Consider the following 10464-nt stretch of genomic DNA (forward strand, 5'->3'; position numbering starts at 1 on the left):
CCTCTCCTCTCAGAACGGGCACCAACTGGATGCCTCCACCAGGTGGAAGTATTCGTCCCAGCGGCCCCTCCTGGGCGCTGGACGCTCGTGCTGCTCCCGTCTGGGTGCTGGACACTGGGGAGGTTGTTGCTGCTGTCGCGGCTGCTGCCTTCTGCTGCATTTTCCTTTTTATAAATAATTTAAAAAAACGCAATTTGTTGCTTCCTGGTCCGGCTCCTGGAGGCATTGTTTTCCCACGCAGGACACCATGTGACACAGGATGGCTTGAGCGGTGACGTAAGACCCGGAAGAAGTGCAACAACAACAAAAAGGTGCGGGGCTGAAACTGAAGCGCTATGGCTGTGCTCGGTGTTTTATTAAATAATAAAGAAACAGTTTAAACAAAAAACACAATATCAAAGAAAAGGGCTCGTTAGCCAACAAAACATACACGAACAATTATGGTTTCATGTAAACAATGAGGATTGGGCACCCCGTCACAGTAATATGTCTGTATATAAACACATTTCTGTTCAAATGTCCGTTTATTTAATGTTTCGGTTGTGTAGATGCTTTATATGACGTTCCTGAATAAAACTACGACTTATATTCAATTGTTTGACCTTTCATTATAATATTTATGTTGTTTTTAATACACCAGTCAAATTGACCGCTCATGGTTGTACTAGATATGCATAAACGCGGTCGTTCTAGTTTTAAACTGTAGCTTACAGTAGTTCCATTCCTTTCAACATGTTCACATCTTCCTTTCAAGTTCCGGTTTCGGTTCATGTTGAGTATGAAGCCGGATAATGCAGAAACGGTAACCAGCAAAAGAAAAAATATTTTGCTGGAAATTTTTAAAAAAGCACAGGCTGATAAGTGGAGATCAGTCTCTCCTACAGTTTTGCTTTTATAGATGGGAGTAAGAAAATGCACAATCGCAGATGACAGGTGGTCACTCCACAGTTAAATTATTTGGGAAAACATTCTGTGGCCCCTGCAGGTAGTCACTCATAACAGGTTGTCTCTCTTCAGAGGTGGTCGCTAAGGCAGGTTTTACTGTATATATTGTGAGCCGCTCATGTGCCAACCGACAGGGGGCACTCATGGTGGGCTGGAGCGAGGCTGGCAGGACCCAGCAAACAGCACAGAAGGCATCAGCTCTGGAACCAGCCTGCCATGATCAGGAGGAGATCATTGGGCTATAGGCTACAGGTGCTGATAGGGATGATAATTAAAGTGATTAGATTAGTCATTGTCTCAATTAGGCAGCACTTGTAGCCGATGCAATTAGCAAGTATCTCCTCCATCCCAGCCACATAAAAAGGCCGAGCATTCACTAGACAGGGGATCGTGACTGTGGAGAGAAGGACACAGCATTCACTAGACAGGGGATCGTTTAGCGGGGAGAGAAGAACACAGCATTCACTAGACAGGGGATCGTTTAGCGGGGAGAGAAGGACACAGCATTCACTAGACAGGGGATTGTTACCGGGGAGAGAAGGACACAGCATTCACTAGACAGGGGATTGTTACCGGGGAGAGAAGGACACAGCTTTCACTAGACAGGGGATCATGACCGGGTTGAGAAGGACACAGCTGTGCTGGAGACTTTTGCTTTGTTTTTTGAAAATGTTTTTTTTTTTTTTTAAACTACTTCTGTGCAAGACTGTGAACAGGTGGCTGAGTGGTTACAGGTGCAGAAGTGATGCAGTGCGTGAATGAAACAGACAGAGAGATTTGTAATCCGTTTGGAAAAGGGCTTTATTGTATATTCCAGGTCTGGCAAGCAAACAATAATCCCCCGGCAATACACACCAATGTGTACTGCACGTGGTAAATAACAAGGGGATTGCAGTCCCAAGTAATAAACAATATGCGCCCCACAATAATACAGACACGGTCACCAGTCCTGGGTACATGCAGTAGTGCTCATGGTGGGTGATACAGTTTATTTAGTGACAGCAATGAAGTGCTGTTCCGGCTTTGTGCTGGCCCTCAGCGACAGCTCCGGAATCATGTTAGCCGTCTGTTAATGCACAAGGCAAGACAATTACAGACAAACAAACAAAACACTCACGGTACGTTTACAGTTTCACAACTGGGGTCTCTCGCAGTCCTTCTAGGTTCAATGCATAAACCAAGCGAAGAAACAGACAGTGATTCTGTGTCCCCTTTTATGCCGTCACACATGACCCCTTGGTATATGAGTGCAACCGCCTCTCCAATCTGTGGCTGCCATGTCGTTTCCCTTCCAGGTCAATGCGTTAATGCAACGGAGTCCTGCCCCCTTTCTAGCTGGCCGACTTCCCTTGAACTCTGGGAAAGGACTGTCAGGCCAGCCAGTCCAGGGAACTCTGTTCTCGCTGCTTAGCGCCCTCACAGGTCGGGAGGTAGATTTACAACCAAGAATCATTGTATTTCTGTCATAAAGACCTTTATGTTTTGTTTTGTTTTGTTTTGGTTGATGTCCTTCATACCGGACTAGACCCAAAATAAAAACTCACGGTTCGACCAAAGCTATGTTTGCCACTACAATACAATATATTCTTGAAAAATTCATGAAACACAACAAGTTTACTGCACTGTGTTTACTTTTCTTTACTTTTACACAGCTGAAAAAGTTTTTTTTTTTTTTTTTTCAAAATGTCCTGAAATAAATAATTGTTTTAATAATTTCAACCTTTTGTTGACTTATTCTGTGAACAACCAGGTGAAAAATCATACTGACCTGGATTTGTGCAAACTCTGCACAACCGAGCTAGACTCTCGGCAGTATTCTGTTTAGGATACAGTCTTGTGCTCCTTGGTGGCTTACACAAAGATAACAGTCTCCTTGTGAGTTAAACTCTTTTGACCAGGCTTAGTATGCCCCCTGGTGGTTTATAAAGATATAGCTGTCTCTTATACGGTTATTTTCTAGAACATTGCTTATATTACAATGTATGTTTCAAAACATGTACTGCATTGTATTGGAAAATATAATAGGAATATTATTGTGCTATTGATAGAAAAATGCTGCATAAAACCATAGTTATATAACACCTTTAAAAATACATATAATTTCAGAACTGTTCTCACTCGTAACTCTTATTTTCATAGTACATTTGCACAGTGCAGTTCACTATACTTTTAGCATTCTTATGCCATGTTTTTAACATCCATTACCTTGGTTAACCATGTCTTTTTTACAATGCTGTCCCCTATAAACCAAGCTTATCTGTGTGTTCACATGATTTTGCTATGGTTTACTATGCTTTTTTGCATGTAGTACTACTATAAAGTTATATATAAAGGATGAGGGGAATACTGATTTCAGCATCCATCTTGTGTTTAAGTTGCTGCTACTGCATTGGCAGGTTAATGCAACTTCACCTGTTCTGTTAGTTGCCATCATGAAGGAATTTCAAATCCATTCACACGGATGTCAGTTATCACATTTAAAACTCATTACCCTTTCCTTAATCTGATCACTATTAATGACCTTTTTCAAAACAGTACAACTTGTATCCACTAGGTGTTGCTAAACGTTTACCATCTGTTCTGTTTTTCTTTTAATCTGTAGGCTAAGCATTTTTATTTTCACTATTTTAAATAATGTAATACTGAAAATCAAATTAATACCTGCAAATTGATTTTTAAAAAGACTATTCCTTTGACAAGAGCCTTGCTTATTACAGCCCTTCGATGTATGTTTATTCCTGCTTGTTTCCTCAATGTGATACTGAGTGATCCAAGAATACTCATAACAAGCTGTGTTCTTTCTCTGAACAGTGGGACAGTTAATCAGGGAAGTGCACAAACTCTCCGCAATTGCTTAAATACAAGATAACAAAGCAGCCTTTCAATAACTTCAATAACTCAATAACAACGCTTTAAAAAAATGAGAATAAACATTTAGTCCTCACAAAAAAAAAGTTGAAAAAGGTTTAATTACTGGCAAGCTTGATTTAATTAATAAAGAAATTAGTCCTTTGCGAAACATTATATATAATATATGTATAAAAGATATAATATATAATATATATATATATATATATATATATATATATATATATATATATATATATATTTGGCAAGCTGGGGATTTCCAAGGCAATTTATTACAGAGAATTTGATACCTTTGTGTCTTGTAAAACAAACAAACCCAGGACACAGTTATCCCACAGATACTAAACAAACACTGCTAGTGTTTAGTTCTAGCTGAACCCTTTATTATACGGAAGCATGTGTAATATGACTAACAACTTGTATTATTTGAATGGAAGCTGATAGGGGCCTGGTTATGATCAAAAATAGGCTTTTAACATTAAGTTTCAGGGTTGCAACTTTAAGGTTTGGGGTTGGGTTATGAATATTGTTAGATAGCTGAATGCAATAGTTGCTAAACGTTATCACATTTCACAGGGCAGCAGTCTGGAGTAGTGGTTAGGGCTCTGGACTCTTGAATGGAGGGTTGTGGGTTCAGTCCCAGGTGTGGGACACTGCTGCTGTACCCTTGAGCAAGGTACTTTACCTAGATTGCTCCACTAAAAACCCAACTGTATAAATGGGTAATTGTATGTAAAAAAATAATGTATAACATGGTATCTTGTAACAATTGTAAGTCGCCCTGGATAAGGGTGTCTGCTAAGAAATAAATAATATGCTAACCCTAAAGCATTTTTTTTTTTGACATTACAGCAACCAGCTTCTACTGACTGTTGAAAAGGTCTGTTGTACTGCATGTATTGGATGGGTAGTTCGTTCACTTGGATGGGTGTCACTGATTAAGTGGAATTTGTTTCATTCAGTAACCACGTTCAAGAATGCTGAGGTGTCCAGTATTGCTTTATTTGCTTATAGTCAAAGTATCACATAGAGTAAATAACATTATGGAGGGGGCTGAGTAGTTCTTTATATTAGCAAAATGCCATACAACTTTTCCTTAAAAATGCGTCACAATTTCAGGAATACATTTTACCGTGCTTTGCCTATATTTAACCATTCTTTGATAATCGTTCACCACAAATAATCTTTAAGGTTATAAGGTATTAGTTGTACATTATCTTTAACTGTTTTTTGAGAGAGAGAGAGAGAGAGAGAGAGAGAGAGAGAGAGAGAGAGAGAGAGAGAGAGAGAGAGAGAGAGAGAATGAATGTATGTGCTCATAGTAACTAGTAAGCTGTGATGTGTGAGTCCATGATTTCTCTGGCACTCTCTGAGATCAGGAGGGTTGAGTTGCCCAGATATAAAGACCCGGCCACTGCTTTCACTTTTTCTAGCTTTTTTTTTTATTGTGTCATGGTTGTAAGTTCTTTGGGTGTTTCATGAAGGCACTAAATAAGTATGAATTATAGGTATTGAACAAAAATGTGGTAAAGGGCAGCAGTGTGGAGTAGTGGTTAGGGCTCTGGACTCTTGATCGGAGGGTCGTGGGTTCAATCCCAGGTGGGGGACACTGCTGCTGTACCCTTGGGCAAGGTACTTTACCTAGATTGCTCCAGTAAAGACCCAACTGTATAAATGGGTAATTGTATGTAAAAAAATAATGTATAACGTGGTATCTTGTAACAATTGTAAGTCGCCCTGGATAAGGGTGTCTTCTAAGAAATAAATAATATGCTAACCCTAAAGCATTTTTTTTTTTTTGACATTACAGCAACCAGCTTCTACTGACTGTTGAAAAGGTCTGTTGTACTGCATGTATTGGATGGGTAGTTCGTTCACTTGGATGGGTGTCACTGATTAAGTGGAATTTGTTTCATTCAGTAACCACGTTCAAGAATGCTGAGGTGTCCAGTATTGCTTTATTTGCTTATAGTCAAAGTATCACATAGAGTAAATAACATTATGGAGGGGGCTGAGTAGTTCTTTATATTAGCAAAATGCCATACAACTTTTCCTTAAAAATGCGTCACAATTTCAGGAATACATTTTACCGTGCTTTGCCTATATTTAACCATTCTTTGATAATCGTTCACCACAAATAATCTTTAAGGTTATAAGGTATTAGTTGTACATTATCTTTAACTGTTTTTTGAGAGAGAGAGAGAGAGAGAGAGAGAGAGAGAGAGAGAGAGAGAGAGAGAGAGAGAGAGAGAGAGAGAGAGAGAGAGAGAGAGAGAGAGAATGAATGTATGTGCTCATAGTAACTAGTAAGCTGTGATGTGTGAGTCCATGATTTCTCTGGCACTCTCTGAGATCAGGAGGGTTGAGTTGCCCAGATATAAAGACCCGGCCACTGCTTTCACTTTTTCTAGCTTTTTTTTTTATTGTGTCATGGTTGTAAGTTCTTTGGGTGTTTCATGAAGGCACTAAATAAGTATGAATTATAGGTATTGAACAAAAATGTGGTAAAGGGCAGCAGTGTGGAGTAGTGGTTAGGGCTCTGGACTCTTGATCGGAGGGTCGTGGGTTCAATCCCAGGTGGGGGACACTGCTGCTGTACCCTTGGGCAAGGTACTTTACCTAGATTGCTCCAGTAAAGACCCAAGTGTATAAATGGGTAATTGTATGTAAAAATAATGTGATATCTTCTAACAATTGTAAGTCGCCCTGGATAAGGGCGTCTGCTAAGAAATAAATAATAATAATCCTAAAGGAAACCAGAAAGTGTTATGCCAAGGAGAAAATAAGTATATCAGGGAAATATGCCAGAATTGTATCTACTTTTTTCAGTTGAATAGAAATCAATGGTATTGTTTTTATCTGTCCTATGTCATTTGTATGCTCCTTAGCGCTCTGTTAAGGCTGTGGGGGACCGTCTCAGTTTCACCTTGAATTGCATTTCCCCATAACCTTTCATACTGAGTTACTGCACACACTATCTAACCCAGTTTAATGGCATGTTACTGACCCCTTATCTTTCTTTTCAGGTGTTATTCTTCATTGACAGACATACTTAATCACCCATAATGGCCTCAACAGTTGACAATTTAAGATCCATCTTCCTGTTTTATTTGAGCACACCACCATCGTATCTGTCATTGTGCTTGTGACTAGGATAACAACACCCAGGCCATATAGGGTCCTCAATACTCCTATGGCTTCCCATGAAGTTCTTCCTATTAGGGTAACAGCTTTGTATTAGGCTAATCTATTCTGTCAATGTTATTTGTGTCTACAATGCAGTAATCTATATCTGTTGGATTAACATAGCCGTGTCATAAAAAGCAAACTGCTCAAGATTGTTCAGTATAAGAAAACGAAAAAACTCCTGTAAGTTTGTCGATTTGCCCTGGAAATACATCATTTGTTCGATCTAGTTGTTTTAGCAGTCTTCATTATATGCATTGGCTTTTATTCCATTAACAAACTTCAGTAATCAGTGAAATTAAATTTAGATTTAAGTAAGTGCCATCTGAAATGACAAGTACCCTAACCCACAACCGAACACTATACTCTAACCCTGACTCTACCCCTGTCCTCTTAAAGGGCAAGTTGGTATGCATTAGAAATATCAGCGTTATCTTAACTATGTATTATTCTTGTTTAAATCCACTTTGCATCATTTTCTTTTTCTGTTTCACCTCCTGATGAATTTTTAAATGTAAAGCACCCTTGTGACCCCAATAGATTTCGCAAAATGATGTCTAAACTGTACATTAAGTACATCAAATACACCTGTGTAACCATTGGCATGACCCCCTGCAACTCTCTGCCCATGGTAGGTATCAGAAATAACACTTTTGCATCATGTGATATCACTCAACAGAGGGGGTCAGCCATTAAGAAGCCCTTTTGAGCCATCATTCCCAAAGGGAAGGAGTCAAAGTGAGATTGAGGTGCTTTTTGACGGCCATCTTGATTGTATAAGAAGGAAAAAGAAAATCGAAAAAGAAAAATAAGGATACGGAGATAAATGGCAGATAAAGACAGCAGACATATAAAAGCAAATGAAGAATTACAAACATTTAAAATAACAAATAAAAGAACACAACACATTACAACACAGAAACATCCCAGAACAGCCCCGAACAGCCAGTGTCCTTTCCCGATGTCCTGACACGATTGCCGCACACACTGTCAGGGAAGATGAATCTGAATATTGCCCACATTCAAAGCAAATAACAAGCACACCAATCACACCACTGCAGAGAAAGAATTCTGTTGTGTTACTGGCAAGAACAATCATCCTGATCATTGTGCCAGTGTCTATAAAAACAAGGTAATCAAAAGAGACATAAATCTGAAACCCACATACTGGACAGTAAAAAAGCAATGAAAGGATCTAACAAGCACACTGGTAAATGAACAGTAGAGCTTTTATTTTGAGAGTTTAAAGTTTACTGTATGATGGAGAACACTTATTATAATATGAGGGGATTTCTCTTTGTGGTGTTTGGAATTTGCTAATAAACCGCAGAGAAGTACTTTAATGAACTGGGGCCCATTGTCTGTTATAACTTTGTGGCAGACCTCTTGAGGATAAAAGGTTATCCAGAATGCAAGTTACTGAGGGCATCAACGCTCTTACACTAAATTTGTAGTAGACAATCAACCATTGTCAATGGAGGAAGCTGTACTTTACACATACTGAACAAATTGGACGCTTGATAATCTGAATAGATTTGTATTCAATTGTGAACACACATTCTTACCTGGATATATCATGTGAATAATTCTTAATCTATTTATGATATTTACTTATGTACCATAGTTAACCCATACAAAAATATATTTCAGTACTGTGGATATTTTACAATCCTGCTTCTGTATTTTGTACAACAATACTTTCTGTATAGGTAATCCTGATGTACAGTGTTGTGCATATACTGTGTGACACTTAATATGAGCCAAAAGGAACATTTAACAAGCAAACCCTTCCAAACATTTTCATTGCCAAATTGCTTAGGCAATTTTAACTTTAGCTGCCCACCACTATCCCCGCCCCCCTGGGCCACCTACTTTTACCCCTTACAAATCAAGATACATATAGCCCTTGCTTTTTATTTACAGACAGCACCGCCATCTAGTGTTCATGTAGTAGATTGTATTACAGTTACAGATTCATTTAAAACAGTAAAAAAAAAAAAAAAAAGCAAAGACCCAGTCTACTAACATTTAACCGAATTTAAAGGTTCTTAGAGTTTTTTTTTTTTTTTTTTTCTTCTAAAGCCACTACAATCAGGTTGAAATAGAAATGGAAAAACCCATACTCTAGATGGCCAATGATGTAATACAACACTCTACAACCCTATTAGAACATTAGGTCAAAAAAAAAAAAAGAAAAAAAAAAAAAAGAACATTAGGTCTACTGTGCTGTTGATATTTTTGCAGATCACAAAAACAAAATCACCCATACTGAAAGCCTTCTGTCAGCTCAGGTTATTGATGTGATCGTACATTTTTACAAATATCTAGAAAAACACATACCCAATTGTGATATATTTTGGAATTGTCATTATTTAGCACACGTTATTGAGAGTATTGGATTGTGGGGATACATGGGGGTGTCTGTCCATGCATGTGTCCATCACCGTCACACCTACATTTTTGCATCTATAGATAGTACCTGTAAAACCCCTTGTTACATTGTTATGCAGCGGTAAACTGATGGGGCGGCTCAGAGACTGAGCTCTTCAAGCACTGACATAAGTATTACAATAGTTGCTGAGAAGAAGAGCTGTCTGTTAACAAAAGAGGCGAGCGCTGCAGCTAGACCCTGTATCTATGTCTGTTTCAAAGAAAACCGCATGTCCCCTTTGACAAGCCTGAAAACACCAGCTTGTTTTGTTTGTTTTGTGTCTCCTCACAATACGCCTGCGCAGGCGCGTTTGATTTCATCTTCTTGTATCGGGTGAGTCCTGTCCTCAGTGAATCAAACATTCTACAGTCTTTTCACTGCAAATACAGCTAAGCCACTTTTTTTTTTTTTTTCAAATACCTCGGCTGAAACACTGTTTTTTCAGTTAACATTTCAGATCCACTGGCCAGATAATCCTCTTCCCTTTAGTAAGTTGTCTTGGCTTAAGTTAAATATCCCAGTTTATGGGACATTCAATGTGAAAATAATTGTAATTTAAAATGAAAATTAGAAAGTAAGATGGACACTGTTTTGATTATACTGTGTAACTTAACATTGCATATGATTCAATCCCCAAAAGACAATTACCTACTGTGTACATCACTTTCTTTCATTTGATTTGAAGCCCTGGAAATATAGGTTATTCATGTTATTATTATTTATTTCTTAGCAGACGCCCTTATCCAGGGCGACTTACAATTGTTACAAGATATCACATTATACATTAATTTACATTATACAGGTATCACATTATTTTTACATACAATTACCCATTTATACAGTTAGGGTTTTACTGGAGCAATCTAGGTAAAGTACCTTGCTCAAGGGTACAGCAGCAGTGTCCCCCACTGGGGATTGAACCCACAACCCTCTGGTCAAGAGTCCAGAGCCCTAACCACTACCCCACACTGCTGCCTCATACACTAATTCATTATGTTCGTTAACTGTTAAGCAATAATAGCTAAGAACATAAA

This window comes from Acipenser ruthenus, chromosome 2, assembly GCF_902713425.1.
Source record: "Acipenser ruthenus chromosome 2, fAciRut3.2 maternal haplotype, whole genome shotgun sequence".
In the NCBI taxonomy this organism is placed as follows: Eukaryota; Metazoa; Chordata; class Actinopteri; order Acipenseriformes; family Acipenseridae; genus Acipenser; species Acipenser ruthenus.